At 35.0% G+C, this 18,598-nt stretch overlaps 1 long non-coding RNA gene across 1 annotated transcript; it reads left to right on the top strand.

Moving 5' to 3' along the window:
• Positions 1 to 2,709: 2,709 nt before the first annotated feature.
• Positions 2,710 to 5,620, top strand: LOC141400959 (uncharacterized). The gene is made up of 4 exons (XR_012412246.1): positions 2,710 to 2,802; positions 2,868 to 2,970; positions 3,023 to 3,101; positions 3,170 to 5,620. It is a non-coding gene; the product is annotated as an uncharacterized lncRNA (long non-coding RNA).
• Positions 5,621 to 18,598: the final 12,978 nt, after the last annotated feature.

Below are 18,598 nucleotides of genomic sequence, written 5' to 3'. Positions count from 1 at the left end.
AAATAGCGTTCTATCTCAGTTATTGCGGACGCTAGAGTGATTACAACAGAATATGGTGGAGGGTATAAAAACAGTTAAAAAGTGTGTATATTTCCGATGCCCATTTTTTTAATTTACATTTTGGGGCTTACATACATAATTAATTATAAAAATATTACTTTTAAAATTGACGGATTTCAGCTCGCAGTTAAGCTGCAGCTTAATTTTGTACTGGAGAAGGTGGCGATTGTCACATGTCTACATATATTTAATTAGCAGTAAGTCATGCTGTATAGTCTTAAGATGATTTTCAATAAAAAATGGCCATAGCCGAAACCGAAACCTGTATATCTCCGAATAACGGGCAGACAGAAAAAATTTTATAACAGGAGTAGGTCGGAAGGTGGAGCATTCTTCACTGGGGAAGAATCTCTAATACTTTTTATCATGTAAATTATAACCTTTTTTTTAAACAGTAATAATAGGTTAATTGTGCATTTATCGATAATATTTTTACCAAACGTTGGCAGCTGAAAAATTATCATCATCCATCATCGTATTGACATAAGTGTCCCAGTGTCGAATACTTCCTCTTTTATCCTATACAAAATTCTAGAGGAATGAAGTATGACTTTTTGATCATTAAGTAAAATAAACATTTAGTAAAACACTTTGCAAAACATGGTTCAATCGGACTACGAATGACGAATGGCTTTCTTTTGGAATACTCCTACTAGAAGCGGAGATATTCGCATAAGTTGTTTGCTTATTCCGTCCCCTGAATATTATCCGACCATCACCAAACTCAATAGGATATTTTCTTTGTGGGACACAAGACTCAATAAGAAACTAAAATTTAATGATTTTTGGTTTCATTGCATAAACGAAACGGATTTCATTGATGTAGTGAAACTTTTTATTTCTTTAATTTTAAAAAAAATATGTGATTATTGAAATTATGCTAAAAAGTATGTGCTTAAAACAACTAGTAAACAAACATCTTTTAAGAAAATGGCGGAAAATTTATATATTTGATGTTTTTGTTTGGCTCCAAAAATTAATGAAATAGTTTCATTAAATAAATGAAACAGTTCCATTAAATAAATGAAACATTTTTGAAGTCCCTAATACTATTTTGTGGAATGCTATAATGAAGTCTTGTCTATATTATCACCCTTACATTATCAATTTTCTTCTAATTATTTTTTTTTTTTATTAAACAAATGTTTTAAATTTTCCACAATCATAAGCAGAACAAACATATGTACCCAGCAAACACAATGTCGGACGTCCGACGCGTCTGCTCAAAGTCGGAAGTTTTTTCCGACGCGTCTGACCGACTTCGGTCCGAACTCTGTCAGACTAGTCTGACGAACTTTTCCCGTCCTCTCTCTCCCTCCCTGAAGGGAATTTTTCTATTTTCTCTTGTGCTGCTTTGGCAAAATTAAGTGTAAATAAGCAGAGAGAAAAGAAAGTGTAATTGTTGATGCAGTTCGAACGAAAAATTGCGTACTCGGGTTTTAATTTCTGTATCGGAGAACAAATTTGGTTTATTTTTGTTATGCGTGTTGATGAATAATAGTGTTTAAATGTTATTCATAGTGATCGGTTGCATGCATATTTCTTTATTTTTATTAAGGTAATGAAAGTAAAAATTTTCTTCGTCAAACTTCAACACTATTCCGTGGAAAGTCATATGTTTTATATTTGTATATGACCAAATTTAAGTTTCTGAACACTTTTATGTGTATCAAATTTTTTTGCATGTGAAGACATGTATTTTTTCATATATTAATAACAATTGTTTTACATATTTCACAGATCGTGTTGACGAATTTGTTGTTCTCCACAGTTTGTTTTTCCACCAAGTTTAACACAGCATAAGATGATATTAAAACCTTTAATATGTTTATAATAGATAAACTTTTACAGGATTTGGATGTTTCATGAATTAACTGTGTATTTTCAACATCTCTTAATAATAGAAACAAATTCTGGACGAATATTGGTAAATAAATCAGAAGTTCATACGATAGTTCATCTGACTTCGGACCAAATTCGGTCCGAAAGTCGACAAACACTTTCGAATTTCATAAAATTTTACTTCCGAATTAGGACCGAAAGTCGGCTAAAACATCCGATTTTCATCCAAATTTCGGTCAGAGAACACGTCAACCACGCCATATGACTTTCGGACAGAGTTCGGACCGATTTCGGATCCGAACTCGGACGTTTCATCCGACTTTCGGACCGAATTCGGTCCGAACTCTGATGTTTCTTCCGATTTGAGTTTGCTGGGTATTTATAAATTTGCCACATACGTACATATGTGTATGGAATCATATACATACATACATACATATGTATGTATGCATGAATATTTACAAAACCTAGCGGACCAGCTTCACTAACAGCGTAACTGTACAAAAATTCTTTACTGCCAGCGATTGACTTTGATATAAATATATTCATTCTCAATAAAATATGTTTGGCTGATATTTTCTAATCGTATATCATGACTTATTCCTCTGTATGTTATTCTCAGTTGTTCTTTGTTATTTATTTCACTGTTGCTATGAAATAAATTCCAACTGTGTGGTGTGAATGTTCGTGTGTGCGTTTAACAAGCAGAAAACACGATTAGGCAAAACAACCCTTCTCTGTCACAACAATAATCCCTGGCTTAAGTTGATCCGCAAATTTTTCAACAACATTGTTTTAGTTGACATTATAACACCGCCAAGTGCGCATGAATAAAAATTTTACGATTCGTGTTTTTAACTTAGAAAAATAAGTATGTAAATATTGTGCAAACAATTTCTGGTCAGTTTTATGTGTTAATTTGTTTATTTAAGCGAATTTTCATTTATTTTTTTTCTTTGTAATAGATGCAAGCAATAGATAATCTAAAGAAGAGTGGAATGACGGAGAAAATGCCAGAGTTTGGTGTCCAGCGACGAAAGAAAAATAGGATCAAAAACTTCGTTGAAAGTAGGTATAAAGTGTTTAAGAAAACTCTTTCATGTAGTTTTTATGTGTACAGTTGTTTTATGTGAATTTTGTATGTTGTATCCCAACCTCATGGACGTACACAGGGGATAACTCAGTGGGAAAATATAAAGGTAAGTCACTGTGTAGAAAACCAGTTATTTTGTTAACAAATTGTTTATTCTTTCAATTTTACTTACAGATGTCAACGACCAATGCTATCATTAATGTACAGTCTGTCGCAAAAGTTAGTATACACCGTTGAAACCAAATTGTATTAGGGATAAATATCACTATAACTTATTGAAAACAACCAACAATTAGTTTTATTTGATAGACAAGAAGGTTGTCTTCCGTAATAACAATTAAAAGTGCGCAATATTTGCATACATTAGGAAATGTACGGTTCGAATCCCAAAAAGACCAACATTTATGTCGCAAAAGTTAGTATACAACGGAGAATCCTCCTGGAACTGTGTAAAAAATTCTTGATATTTTTGAACAAAATGAAACTAAATCTGTACCTAAGATCATAAAGAGCATATTAATTGGTTTTAATGGCAGTTATAGTACTTATAGTAACAAGTCCAACGTACACTGGATCGTAAAATCCACAAAAATTGGTCATCTACAAATATAACAACTGTAGCGACAAAATTCCGGATGTTATGTCTTGTTTATGAATTTTAAAGCCATGAAATGCTCAGAAAGGCTCTAAAGTTTCAACATGGGGTGATCTTGATCGAGTTTCGACTTGTCCCTTTTGAAGAAACGGGAATTTCTTGAAGGAAACCCATACGTTTGAGGCCGTTGTCCTTTTGAAACATGTAATAATCCTTAATCCTTACTCAAAAGGACTTTCCTTTTGAGGTAATTTTCTCACAAATTATGTCCCTTTCCACATTCCCACCAAAAATAAATAGTAGGAGAACCCCAAGTTCTGGTGTAAGCTCTACAGTGTTACTCCACCACCACAGAAGGATATGATAGCTAATTTAAAATTTTAATACAGAGCTTTCTCTGCTGTTATAACGCATGGATTGTGCAAAAACGTTCTGAAAAGCTGTGTTCGCTTCACTTAGGACCAAAATACAACTAAATGGATCAGTTAGAAGTAGTTAATTAGACATTAGTAGTAAATTATACACTAGGGATACGAGAAGCATGTCCGATACTGCTGAAAGGCCGGTAGGACAGTATAACTGTAGGGCTTACAACGGACCTTGAGGTTCTCCTACTATTTACTTTTGGTGGGAATATGAAAAGGGGCAACATTTGTGAGAAAATGGACTCAAAAGCAAAGTCCTTATGTGTAAGGATTAAGGATTATTACATGTTTCAAAAGGGCAATAGTCTCAAAAGAATGGATTTCCTTCAAGAAATGTCCGTTTTTTCAAACAGGACAAGTCGAAACTCGATCAAGATCACCCCAAATTGAAACTTTAGAGCTTTTCTGAGCATTTCATGGCTTTAGAATTCATAAACAGGACATAACACTCGGAATTTTGCCGCTACAGTTGTTGTATTTGTAGATGACCAATTTTTGTGGATTTTAAGATCCAGTGTACGTTGGACTTGTCACTATAAGTACTATAACTGCCATTAAAACCAATTAATATACTCTTTATTATCTTAAGTACTGATTTAGTTTCATTTTGTTCAAAAATATCAAGAATTTTTTACACAGTTCCACGAGGATTCTCCGTTGTATACTAACTTTTGCGACATAAATTTTGGTCTTTTTGGGATTCGAACCGTACATTTGCTAATGTATGCAAATATTGCGCACTTTTAATTGTTATTACGGAAGACAACTTTCTTGTCTATCAAATAAAACTAATTGTTTGTTGTTTTCAATCAGTTATAGTGATATTTATCCCTAATACATTTTGGTTTCAACAGTGTATACTAATTTTTGCGACAGACTGTATATAGTTAAAACCTGAGAAATTAATAGTGACGTGTTGTCTCCATGGTAAAACTGATTATTATTAAATGAATTAAACATATTTAGCATTGACTTAATTTTTATTCATTGCGTGAGTATGAAGTGACTTCATAACATAAATTAAATCGTACGTTACATCAATGGAATGTATCATTGATCTTGGACCAACGTAAGGTGTTTAGTTGGGCAACAACAAATGTTGAGGTGAGGGAGGGGTGATCCATAGGTTTCTTCGATAGTTCAACGATAGCTCAGGTTACCGAATGTTGAGCAGTGGAGGGAGAAAAGAACCAAAGAAATAAAAACACAAGCAGTATCAATTTAAATATTATAATAGGTATGCTGGAAGTTTATTTATGATTCTTTTCGTACAACAAAGTAGATTACCTTTTGTAATCAGTGATAGTGGCGACAGAGGCCTTTTTGTTATAACGCGTAGACGTTATTCTTCGACAAATGACTAATGACAAGTGAACGCAGAGGTTCTTAGTGATCGCAGAGGATCTCATGTCATATACTAATACAATTACAATTATTCCAGTGAGAGCAAAGTGTAACAAGGCGAGCAAACCGACAACAACCGATGCCCAGCGGCGATCCGCACACTACGGTATCCGCAGAGGGAATTGTAGAGGAGATGCCAGTGCGCCAATCAGCATCCGTGATTGATCGAGCAGGGGAAGTTGTGGGACAAAGTATCTAACTTATACATAAGGCCTCATTGCATTAATGAAAGTATTTCATTACTATGATGAAAATATTTCATTGCATTAAGGAAAGTATTTCATTGTATTAATGAGAGTATTTCACTATATTAATGAAAGAATTTCATTGCATTAATGAAGAGGTTTCATTGCATTAATGAAGAGGTTTTCTCTACGTTGGTTCAAAATCAATGACAAATTTCATTGATGGACCATTAGATTTCGTTTATATTATGAAGCTTTTTCTTTCAGTGTACAACATTTTCCTTAGTCCCATTTCCATAGGACTTGCGGTTTCCAAGCAAAATCGTGAAAACCTAAAAAACCCTTAAAAATGTCAATTTGAATCGCGATTTTTTTTTCAAAAGCGCTCCGGCGATTTTGTTTTGTATTTTGATTTTTCTCATCTATGAACATTGTAGTTTCAGAATTCGCAAAAACTTCCTAGGTGTAAGCACCATCCATTTAAATTTGGTTCAAGAGCAGCGTGAGCAGGAGAGTCAACAATGCCAAAACGCGGAGCTACATTCGTAGAACCCATGCAAACATACACCTTAATTGATAACAGTGTTTAATGGTTGTAAACTAAATAAATGCAGAGGTTCTAATCAATTGTCCAAGAAGATGAAACCGCTACCACTTCGGTGAAAGTTATTCCATCAAAGTTGTCTGCCAGATCGTACTCGACCGAACTTCGGGTAAAGTCGAGCCCACACTTCGCAAGCCACAAGCCGTATTTAGACCACAATTTTCTTGTGTTAACCATATTGCGTCGTTCCGACTACTTATTGAACAAATGTCGAATTCAAACAACCCCAACATTTGGTCTTCGTCGACTGCTTAAATCACAAAGCTCTTCACCGAAAGATTGTACCCAACAAAATTGTAAATATATTAAGGGTGCAATACACTGACTATTCCTTATAATTACACGTTATCGAAACCAATAGATGACGTGGCCGGTGTTCGTCAGGTTTGGATTCTATCCCATTACTACTCCGGTAGAGTATAGGCGGCCCAGCAAAGAGAGGTATTCCATGACACCCCGTAAACATGGTGTATCTGGCTATCAAAAAATGGAGATGGGTTGGACACACACTGCGGAAATTCCCAAACAACATACCTAGACAGGCCTTAGACTGGAACCCACATGTGGCTCGATGTAGAAGACGGCGCCCAGAGGCTTGGCGTAGCAATATAAATAAGGAAATAAAATCTGTTAACGAGAACCTTAGTTGGTCTGAAGTCAAAGCAATAGCTAAAAATCGTAACAAATTTAAGTAAATGTTTACGGCAAGTTTCTGGACCATGCAACACATAGTGCCATTTGACATTTGTTTAGAAGCTCGACAATTTTTAGCCTAAACAAATTCAGGATAGTTTCACATACGATCATGTGTTGTGATGTTTACAGTGACTTGAAAAAATCACTTTGCAAAAAATGGAATTTACTTGTTAACATTTTCGTCCGATCATTTTTTACAACTTCGGACGTGGATAATCGCGACAAGAGTGCATCAATCAAATTAAATCTTTGTTTGTCCTACAGCACTATGAAAAACTGGTTTAATGAATTTTTAATAAACACCTGGACGCAAAAAAGTGGTTTCCTCGTTAGACCCAGCACAATTTGACAATCGCTCAAAAAAGGCTTTTGTCGATTTGTGCAAAGAAATTGTGAAAAATACGATTGCGGTACTTCAAACGACGTTTATAAGTTCGTCACAGACGACGAATCTTGGAGCGCTTGAGCCCGAAACAAAACCGCAATCGAACGTGGGAGTCTTTGAAGGCGAGCCAATCCAACGAAGATTGTTCGTAGAAGAAGCAATAGAATGAAATGTTCGCCTGTTTCTTCGGCAAAACTGACCATGTGGCTACTATACAGCTTGAAGAACGTAGGACGTTTAATTCTGAGTGGTACACTACAATTTGTTTGCCTGAAGTTTCCTGAGAATTTCGAAAAACGAACATGACAATGCGAGCACCATGACAAAGTGAGCTTTCACTCATCGCTTCAAACCAAAAAGGGGTTTCCTCGTTAGACCCAGCACAATTTGACAATAGCTCAAAAAAGGCTCTTGTCGATTTGTGCAAAGAAATTGTGAAAAATACGATTGCGGTGCTTCAAACGACGTTTATAAGTTCGTCACAGACGACGAATCTTGGAGCGCTTGAGCCCGAAACAAAACCGCAATCGATCGTGGGAGTCTTTGAAGGCGAGCCAATCCAACGAAGATTGTTCGTAGAAGAAGCAATAGAATCAAATGTTCGCCTGTTTCTTCGGCAAAACTGACCATGTGGTTACTATACGGCTTGAAGAACGTAGGACGTTTAATTCTGAGTGGTACACTACAATTTGTTTGCCTAAAGTTTCCTGAGAATTTCGAAAAACGAACATGACAATGTGAGCACCATGACAATGTGAGCTTTCACTCATCGCTTCAAACCAGCGCCTTTTTGACCGGACAAAACGTGGAGTTGATGGGTCATCCGCCGTGCAGCCCTGACTTGGAAACCAACGACTTCATTTGATTCCGGTACATCAAAAAAAAGGTATGGCCAACTATTTTCGTCGCCATAAGATGCGGTTGAAGCGTTCAAAAACAACGTTTTGGAGGTGTCTCAATCGGAGAGGAAAAAGTGCTTCAATAATTGGTTTGAGCGCATGAAAAAGTGTATAAATCATGCTAGAGAATACTTTGAAAAATAATAAAACCATATTTGATGATAAAGAATCGCGTTTTCATTATTAGGCCAGAAACTTCACTAGTTTCCCTCGTAATAATATCAGCCGATATTATTGATGGAATTGGACGTGCTATGGCTTATTAGATATTTAATGCCCATATTAAATACTAAATACCAACATTTCAGTTATTTTGGTAGAATATAGTGGTCAAATGCTACAAAATACCGAAAAACAGGAGGTACCGTTTTATAGGGGATATATTAAAACGTGGATCTATACCAACAATTCTCTGAAGGAATGTTGTATATCCCTAACGAAGACTATCTACCCAATTTTACCCATTTCTGTGGTATAATGTGGCTAAAGCCTAGAACATACCATTAATCGGGAGGTACTGTTCTATGGGGCCTATATCAAAACGTGACCCGTGACATGGCCGGTCTACGGAAAAAATAATGTTTTCTATCACAAAAGCTATCCACAAAAAATTGACAAAATAGGTCAATGTATTGGTATAGCCGCCATACTCGTATAACGGCGCCTACCAATTTTTCGTGTTTTTAAGATATTAGCTATATTTGTTGACCGAAATATCTGTAATTTGACAGCAGTTCCCATTGGGCAAAAAAACTTCTTCACCAAAAATTGCCAACATAGGAACATGTTTCCCGATTTTAAGTGTTTTGAAGAGGTTAGATACAATTGTGGTCGCACAACTTCTCCATCAAAAATTGTCAAAATAGGTCCATGGTCATAAAATATATAGACCTTAAATTATGGACAGGGGAGAAAATTAATTATTCCACTTTAATTCAGAATATTTTATGGTGGAGGGTATAAAAATTCGGTACGGCGAACCATTTTTACTTATTTTAACAATTATATGGCCAAAGCTGCCTTGCGCATCATTGTTTTAAAAAAATCCCTCGGCGAATCGTACTAAAACAGTTGATTTTGAATGCATTCGGAAGTTATGGTATAGTACAATTTTTCGAGTTACAATACTTCATACAACAGTTTCAACATATGTTAATTTACTACAATAAGGCTGATATGTATTTAACAAAATCCATTTACACCCACGACTGACACATTATCGCCTTTCTAAATCAAGTTGAAATAAGTTTCGTTTGGAAGACATACCTTACTGTAACACCAGTTAAATTTGAGTAACTTTTAATAAGGCTCAACAAAGATTTACGCCATCATTTACTTTATCTCACAGTTTACCAGCAAATCCAACCCATAAAAACCCTTAATTTCGAAAAAAAAGATTATAATGGCACTGGTTTTTGGGACTTTATCGTCTGAAAAAACTGTAGACTTTTTAAACTTTTTTATTGCATTCACGAAATCCCCTATTTTCAGTAGAATTGTGGTTGACTTGTCTCTGTAAATTGCACAGAAAAAAAATCCAATCCACAAAAATACACCGTTTCAAATGCAATAAAAACATAAAGACGACCGAATGGTAGAGAGGCACAACGTTACAGCCATTGCACACTTAACGATGCGACCATACCACTTTTAGCTACTCTGTGCACTCTGTGCGTGCTGTGGCAGCAGTTAATCCACTTATTGCATCTAAATTCGACCAAACAAAAAAGCCTGCACTACCGTACCAGTTGTTGTTGTTGTTTGTTTGTTTGCTGTCTTGCCTGTGTCATTGTCTCCAAATCGTGTGTTTTTGTGACTGCTATACATTTTTCAGCAAGTGACACCTTCTAAAATACAGAGGACACATACAAATTACAGCCTGCATGAATAAAATAAGACCGTTAAATCCTGAAGTATTAAAAATAACAAGTAAAAAAGCGTTAAGTTCGGCCGGGCCGAACTTTTCATACCCTCCACCATAAAATATTCTGAACTAAAATGGAATAATTAGTTTTCATTCCTGTCCTCAACTTTAAGTGGGTACGTTAAAATGTCAAATAATGTACATAAAATGCTTCATTCGGTAGGCCTTTTTTATGGTAGGCCCTATGTATGTTGACAATTTTTGGTGGGCTAGAAATTGGGAGGTACCGTTATATAGGGGTTATAATAAAACATGGACCTATGTTGACAGTTTTTGATGGGAGCCTTTAAAGTCAAATAACTCCTAATTCGGTTAAAAATTGTAGCTAGAATCCTCAAAATACCGAAAATCGGTACATAACGTGGGAACTTCAAATGTCATTAACAGCTAGTTCGGAGGTATGTGGGCTATACGAAAATATGAACTTAAATGAACAATTTTTGTTTTCTTTTAAATTTCAAATTACAGAAAGTTCGTCCAAAATATAAAGCTAAGGTACGGTAAATCGGGAGGTTTGTTTTGGGGCTCAAAACATGGACCTACGTTCGGTTAAACATTTTAAGTAAAATCCCCAAAGTACCGAAAATCGAGAAGTATCATTTTATTGGGGCTATGTTGAAAATTGTTGATGCAGATGTGTGGTGACCACTACAACCTTCAAATGTCAAATTACAGTCAGTTCGGTTAAAAATTTTAGCTAAAATTGCCAATTACTGAAAATTGGGAGAAACCGTTATATGGGAGCTATATCCGAACATGAACCTATGTTGACAATCTTTTATGGAGAGGTGTTGTGACCACTAAGAACTTCAAATGTCAAATTACTGCTAGCTCGGTTTAATATTGTAGTTAAAATCATCAAATTACTGAAAATCGGGAGGTACTTTTATTTGGGAGCTTTATCAATACATCGACCTTTCTTGACAATTTTTGGTCGAGAGGTGTGGTGACCACTAAGAATTTCAAATGTCAAATGTTCAAATTACAGATAATTCGGTTAAAAATTGTAGGTAAAATTCTCAAAATACCGAAAATCCGTTTTACCGAGGTACCGTTATATGGGGCTATACCAAAACATGGACCTACGTTAATAATTATTTCGAATACAAGTTTTTTGGTCACTAGGAACCCTAAATATCAAATTATAGCTAATTCGGTCTAGAAATGTGAATTTAAACGTCAAAATACATGAAATCGGGCGGTAACGTTATATGGGGACTATTCTAAAACAAGGACCTATGCCCACTAGTTATATAAGTTTATTGACATTTAAGAACCCTAAATGTCAATTTATAGCTAAATCGGTCTGTAAATGTAACTAAAAACGTCGAAATGCCATAAATCAGGGGTACCGTTATATGGGGGCTATACCAAAACGTGGACCTATGTCCACAACTTTTGTTATATAAGTTTATTTACACTTAAGAACCCTAAATGTCAAATTATAGCTACATCGGTCTGAAAATATAGCTAAAAGCGTCAAAATACCGTAAATCGGGGGGTACCGTTAAATGGGGGCTATACCAAAACGTGGACCTATGTCCACAACTTTTGTTATATAAGTTTATTGACACTTAAGAACCCTAAATGTCAAATTATAGCTACATTGGTCTGAAAATGTAGCTAAAAACGTCAAAATACCGTAAATCGGGGGGTACCGTTATATGGGGGCTATACCAAAACGTGGACCTATGTCCACAACTTTTGTTATATAAGTTTATTGGCACTTAATAACCCTAAATGTCACATTATAGATAAATCGGTCTGAAAATGTAGCTAAAAACGTCAAAATACCGTAAATCGGTGGTACCGTTATATGGGGGCTATAGCAAAACGTGGACCTATGTCCACAAGTTTTGTTATATAAGTTTAGTGACGCTTAAGAGCCCTAAATGTCAAATTAGAACTAAATCGGTCTGAAAATGTAGCTAAAAACGTCTAAATACCGTAAATCGGTGGGTACCGTTATATGGGGGCTATACCAAAACGTGGACCTATGTCCACAACTATTGTTATATAAGTTTATTGACACTTAAGAACCCTAAATGTCACATTATAGCTACATCGGTCTGAAAATATAGCTAAAAGCGTCAAAATACCGTAAATCGGGGGGTACCGTTATATGGGGGCTATACCAAAACGTGGACCTATGTCCACAACTTTTGTTATATAAGTTTATTGGCACTTAAGCACCCTAAATGTGAAATTATAACTAAATCGGTCTGAAAATATAGCTAAAAACGTCAAAATACCGTAAATCGGGGGGTACCGTTATATGGGGGCTATACCAAAACGTGGACCGATATAGCCCATCATCGAACTTGACCTGCCTGCAAACAAAAGACGCATTTTCCCAAAATTTCAGCGTCCTATCTCCATTTTTGTGGATGATAGAGTGATTACCACAGACGGACGGACGGACGGACGGACGGACGTGCACAGATCGACTCAGAATTTTACCCTGATAAAGAATATATATACTTTATAGGGTCGCAAATGAGTATTTCAATGCGTTACAAACGGAAAAACAAACTTAATATACCCTCCATACTATGGTGGAGGGTATAATAATAAAAAAATACATCTAATGATTGTTTATTTATACATACATACATCCTAGGTCACAGAAAGGTAGTTAGCGTTATTTTAAAAGATGATTGAATTTGGGATTAAATCTGTGTAAATCAAAATCTGTTGACAAAACGGAGTTCGACTAATGAACTCCTTATTGGAAAATGGTTATCAGTGGCGGTAATAACATTATAAAATATAATTGTATTAGAGCCGGATTTGTTATAAGATAAACATAATAATAATAATAATAATTGTTCCACAAATATCCCAGACGAGACAGGGGAGACTTCTCTCATATCAATGAGTGCACCCCGATTCATATTAGCTCAATGATATGGGACCTACTGTTTATAGCCGAATCCGAACGGCGTGTCTTACGACACCACATTATAGAGAAGTTTTACATGGCTGAAGATAAGATAAACATAATACATTTGTTAAAAGATCAGTGTAAATTCCCAGCAAACCAATCGTACCGACATCGTAACGAAATTGGAAAAAAATTCGGAAGCTACGTCCGATGTCGGATCCGAAATGGTAACGATATCTTAACGAAAGTTGTATGAAGTGGTTGACATAATTTCGGAACGAAATGTCGGAGCGAAATCGGAAAGATTTCGTCCCGCTTTGCGAACGAAATCTGAAGAAAATCCTTAAGAAATTCAGAAGGAAACTTATTTCCGACATTCGCACCGATATCGGAACAAAATCGGTATAAAATCTGAACTAGTTCCTCTATGAAAAATCGTTTAGAAATCGGAACGAAATCTGAACCATTTTGCTTCCGAAATTGTTCAGACGTGTCGGACATTTGGTTTGCTGGGTTGAGAGGGCCTTTCATGACCATGAGCAACGAACAGTCAGATTTCTGAACGAAATCGAAAGAAAATCCTTGGGAAATTCGGAAAGCAAAATTTTTTCCGAATTGTCGTACAGATTTCTAAACGATTTCGGAATAATGTCGTAGGAAAGTCATAGGCAACCTCGGAATCTTCGTAAAGATTTCCGAACGATTTCGGAATAATGTCATATGAATACCGAAGGAAAAAAATTTTTCTCTGACGACTTTTTTATTGATCAATTTTTTTTTGTTATGTTTTTTTTTATTGGAAGTTTTTAAGTTCAAACGTTTCTAATGATTTTGACTGTTGTTATTATTTTGTGGTTATAGTAGAACAATATAAACTTTGTGAACGAATATATTAAGTCTTTCAGCACTAGCTGGAATTATTATATATTGCATTTATATTTAAAATATTTAAAAATTGTATATGCGAATTTTATAACCAACCACTTTGTTTTTCGACAACTAACTAAAATGAAACCATTCCCTTGTCGTTAGATACATACAAAAGGTGGTTGTTGTGCGAAGGGAATTTGTTTCAGACATTTCGCTCCGAATTCGTACCGAAATCGGAAGAAAAATTTACTTCCGACATACTCTCCGAAATCGCAACGGAATCTGAACGAATTTCCCATAAGAAAGATCGTATAGAAATCGGAATGAAATATGAACGATTTTGCTTCCGAAATTGTTCAGATGTGTCGGACATCCGACATTTGGTTTGCTCGGTTCGTTCTGTTGAGCACACAATACTAAACCTTTAATTGTGATGGTGCCCGGTGCTGCTGTAGTTGACTCATCATACCGAGTTCTTTTCATATTTATATTATATTTAAATTCTCTTTGCTCGACTAATAATTATCTCCATATTCAAAACGGTGTTTTTTCACACGAAAGAGAATAAAACACCATTTAACAGAAATTGGGACTGAACTATTTTTGGAAGTTTCTTTCGACCTTTCATCTATTTTTGCACTTGAATATCCTCAAAAACAATGCGCCTGATTAAACAATTCACAATTTAAACCAAAAGTCTACAAAAATATTCACTTATTTCTGTTTCAACAAAAATCGATAGAGAATTTATGGTGCAACATTTCAACGTTCTGAGCATGCGCTCAATTCTGTTTCTATGCAAATGTGAAATGAAAACATTCATAAAGGAAAAAAACTGTAAAATGAAAAATTATAGTACGTTTATATATAACCGGATTTAACAAACCCACTGGGTTTCAAATTGCTGTAAAGGCTATAATATAAACATGGCCTTATAAAGGTAATATTTTTCATTTCAAATTTTCATAGAACATGAAACCAGCCCCAGGACTGCCACATCGGTAAAATTAAAATGCTTATAATTTCGGTAATAAACGATATTTTTCTGTAAGTTACTAAGGAATAAACAAATAAAAATAAAAAAGGGTGCCACCGTGGTGCAATGGTATGCACATCCGCCTTGCACACATAAGATCGTGGTTTCGACTCCCCGGCCAGGCAACATCAAAACACTTTTCAACGGTGGCAAAATACCCCTCAGTAATGTTGGCGACATTTCCTGAGTATTTCAGCCATGAAAAACTTCTCTACAAAAGTGGTGTCTTAGACAAGCCGTTCGGACTCGGCGATAAACAGTAGGTCCCATATCATTGAGCTAATATGAATCGGGGTGCACTCATTGATATGAGAGAAGTCTCCCTTGTCCATTATGGGATGACTCCAGCATTTCTTTAACAAATTATTAAATGGTTGCCTTCTTAGATTTTTTATATTGCACTCTCTAATCCTCCCAAATTTTGCACAAAAGAAGTGTGTGCCCCACATTATATTTGCCATGGTGGCATAGTTCGTATACTAAATTGTCTTTTCAATGGATTCTGAACAGATGGATGCCAAAATGGCTGAAAACTTGAGTGTGGCTGGAGCGCACGATAACTTTCGAAAGGATCAACCGATTCGATCCAAAATTTGGCTTTCGTAATATTTTGTCCAAACTTAGTTTTAGTTCGAAGATGGGTTATATAGGTCCACTCCTTCCGGTACCTCCACCACAAAAGTTCGAAAATGTTCGGAAAATTTGGGCGCACTATAACTCTTGAAGGGATTAATCGATTTGGTTCATACTTTCCGTGAAATTCTATCAGACTTAGATTATGATGTTGTAACAAATTGTATTCGCTGTCCCCCATACCACTTAGTTTAATGTCGAAGATGAGACATATCGGTCCATTCCTTTAAAATTAGTGCGCGCGATACCTCCTGAGAGCAGTAACGGATTTGGTCCACACTTTGCTCATCGTAATATTTCTATGAGACTTAGATCAGGTTCGAACATGGTCGGTCCATTCCACTATAGGTAATTTGCCCAGTTTTTGAGGCAAAAAGTCGATTTTGCAACTTTTAATTATAATAATATTTTAGTTGGCATTGAAAAAAGAACATGTCAAAATTTATTTATATAAATGATATTTTTCAAAATAGCGCCATTATCGCGGTTTAAGTTGCAGTCAAAGTGAGAATTTCGAAAAAGAACTAAAAAATATACATACACATATGGCCAAAATAATAAGTACATCGTAGTTTATTTTTGTTTTTTGCTCCACAATCAGTTTTTTCTCAAAAAAGATGTGAACTGCTTTACATTTTGAAACTTCTATTCGTAATCAATGATGCAACAAGCATAAAAACGCAAAAAATTGGTAATATTTTGTTTCTGTGCCACTTTTTTCTAAAAGTTCAAAATTTGGTTGGCCAAAAAAATAACTACATTTTGGATTTTTTGTTATTTACCAATAATCGAGTAAATTTTAATAAAGGTCGGTTAGTAATTTAACTGTGCTAATAATATTAGACAAAAATAAAATAAAAATTAATTGATGGATGGGACGAAATGAGCAGTATTACACTGGAGAGAGGAGTTTGGCGTCAAAATTAAGAATTGAGGGAAAAAATTGTCAATAATAGCCAAATCCCTGGAAAAGCCGGTGGGTTTTTTCTAAAACACATTGAAACCAAAATGAAAGTGAAGAAACACGGTGTAGGCCTAACAAGGCAGCAATAAACAATCGATAGACCCATTGTTGCTCTCGCTTTAAAGACCTATTTAACTCATCTTGGGCATACACACAGAGAAAAAATATTTTTCGGTTTTGTTGGAACAAAAATATTTCAACACGGCATCGAATAGCGAGAGAAGAGAAAAAATTTTCGAAGAAAAGAGAGAACTATTATCCAGTTGACAAAAACTATTTTTGGATTTAACAAAGCCCAATTGTTGGAATCACAATACTACATTTGGAATTTAACAATATCTTTACAATACATATTTTGCTCTTCGAATATTGTTGGATCAATCTTATTTTTTTCTCTGCGTGTAGGTAATGTTATATTCACCCGAATAGCTCGGAGAATACTATGGGCCACCAAATTACCAGAATAATTAACAAAAGGCGTTCAAATGTTTCGGGGAACAATTTTGTTCACGAGGTCTTCCTTAGCTAACAATCATATGGGTTGGTCCGGAAAAACGTACATGGACAAAATTGGCGAAAATTCCTCTAGAGCAATGAAATAAAAATGAATAAAATAAATTTATTCGGTAATAATTACGGCAAGATTAATTTCAATCTCAAGGGAGAGGAATTTCATACAGTAGTTACAAAAATCCAATTAAACACGGAGGTAGCCACCTAATGGTGTGAGGCTGATTATTTTTCCTGGTATGGTCTTTATCCAATATATCGCATTACAGATGCTGGGACCCATTTCCAATACAAAAAAATATTTGTCAACACATTGTTGCTACAAACAGAAGAAAATTTGCTTTTTATATGGATTTTTCAACAGAACTACGGTCCAAAACATGCATCCCTATATGTTAAGGATGGGTTCCAGGACAATATAATAAAGTTACTTGACTCGCCTATGCAGTAACGGACATGAATGCAATAGTAAACGTTTGCGAACACTTAAAATAGCGCATTGGTACACAATCGTTCGAAAATAAACATCAAATTTGGAATTTTATTCAAAAAATGTGGTATTAAATAACTTTTGAAAATTACAGCAAACTTCTAAGCAATATTCCAAAAAGAATACAAAATTAAGGTGGAAGCAACAAATATTAATAATATGAACATCCTAAATTACAATCTATCCTAAAACAATTGAATATACTAATATTAATTAATGATTTCCAAAATGTACTTATTATTCTGTCCATCAATTTTTATGACTTTTTTCTTAATATCGCATTTAGAAGTTTGTTTATCTTGAATATCTACGCAAAATTTATCTTTTAAGTGTCATTTATGTTGCAAAACTTAAATTTAAACTGAACTTTTTTAATGGTCAAAACTAATTGCAATAAAATGAAATAAACATATTTAGCATTGACCTCATTTTTGTTCATTACGTGAGTATGAAATGACTTCATAACATGAAGGAAATCCTACGTTGTATCAATGAAATTTGTCATTGATTTTGAACCAACGTAAGGCTTTATTGCATAAATGAAGAAGTGTCAATACAACAATGAAAGTATTTCATTGCATTAATGAAAAAGTTTCATTGCATCAATGAAGGAGTTTCATTGCATTAATGAAAAAGTTTCATTGCATTAACGGAAAAGTATCATTGCATCAATGAAGAAGTTTCATTGCACCAATGAAGGAGTTTCATTGCACTAATGAAAAAGTTTCACTGCATAAATGAACAATTTCGTTAATTTTACTTCAATGAAACTCAATGAAACTTTTTTCATTTATTCAATGAAGCTCTACGTTGCACAGTGTCCGATTTTCCGAAAAACCTGGCCAAAACTCTAAAAATGAATGGATTTTGACCTAACCTTTGGTTCTTATGTTTTTCGGGCCGCTGATTACGTTTTTGATATTATTTAACCCTCAGGCCTTCATTTAAGGGGACTTTTTGGTACCTCCTCATATAAAATGTGATCTTATCGGATCAAAATATTCTACAAATGTTTTCGCCATCAATTTTTACTCTAGGTCCTAGAATACACCAAAACTCTATATCTTACCCTAACTCCAGAAATATGGAAATTAGAAAA

This window comes from Musca autumnalis, unplaced genomic scaffold (genome assembly GCF_047663935.1).
Source record: "Musca autumnalis isolate F117 unplaced genomic scaffold, ASM4766393v1 scaffold_4, whole genome shotgun sequence".
Classification (NCBI taxonomy): Eukaryota; Metazoa; Arthropoda; class Insecta; order Diptera; family Muscidae; genus Musca; species Musca autumnalis.
This window is presented reverse-complemented; position numbering and strand designations above follow the sequence as displayed.